Genomic DNA, 922 nt, shown 5'->3' with positions numbered 1-922 from the left:
TGTATTTTAAAATCATTTTTATTCAGACTTAAACATGTAAACTTCCACATTTCGGTCTTAGATGGATACACAGATCCTTGCTTAGCAGACCCAAGTCATTAAAGGAGCTGGTGTCTTGATTTTATGATCCCGAGCATGGAAGCCAGTTCATTTCTCCATCAATGCCTTGCTGGAGTCTAGTAAGTGATGGTTGGAACACTTAGATGAGGGGTGTCACCAGCATATAAAACATGTAATAACAGCATAGACACACACAAGTGCTAGGTGGTTGTGTCTGGCAGCTTAAATGGTACCTTTCTCGTTACTTTATACATCTTTATCTGATTGGTGGTTGGTGTTCATAATCAGGATACTTCAACAAAGGAGCCTCCCCAGCCTGATGGAAGGACACGGATAGAAAACCTGCGGATGTAGCCCAGCCGGAGGAGACCAGTGAAAGAGACCATATACCCACATGAGGAATTGTTATTAATGGCAGCCAAGCCTTCCTTTAATGTCAAAGTCTAAAACATATCATTCCCTCCCTTTTACACTTGGGTTTCCAATGGCTTCTAGACTGTCTGTTTGCTTCTGTCTCCCCTTTCCCTGGTTCCTAACCACTGCACACAGAGCATCCACTAGGTCCCCCCTCTGTTCAACTAGAGGGAGCCAAATAAGCACTGGGAAACTCCGAGATGACCCTGCAGAACAGGGAATTCCTTGCTGCTTGTCAAGTGATGAAAAGAGAACCATCTGGCCAGGCGGCAGTAGCGCACACCTTTAATCCCAGCACTCAGGAGGCAGAGGCAGGTGGATCTCTGTGAGTTTGAGGCCAGCTTGGTCTACAGAGCGAGATCCAGGACATCCAGAGCTTTATAGAGAAGCCCTGTCTGGAAACAACAAGCAAACAAAATAAAAAAGAAAAGAAAAGAGCACCATCATT

The sequence above is a fragment of the Peromyscus eremicus genome, chromosome 23 (genome assembly GCF_949786415.1).
Source record: "Peromyscus eremicus chromosome 23, PerEre_H2_v1, whole genome shotgun sequence".
In the NCBI taxonomy this organism is placed as follows: Eukaryota; Metazoa; Chordata; class Mammalia; order Rodentia; family Cricetidae; genus Peromyscus; species Peromyscus eremicus.
The sequence above is the reverse complement of the archived record's forward strand: the minus strand, read 5'-3'. Positions refer to the sequence as shown.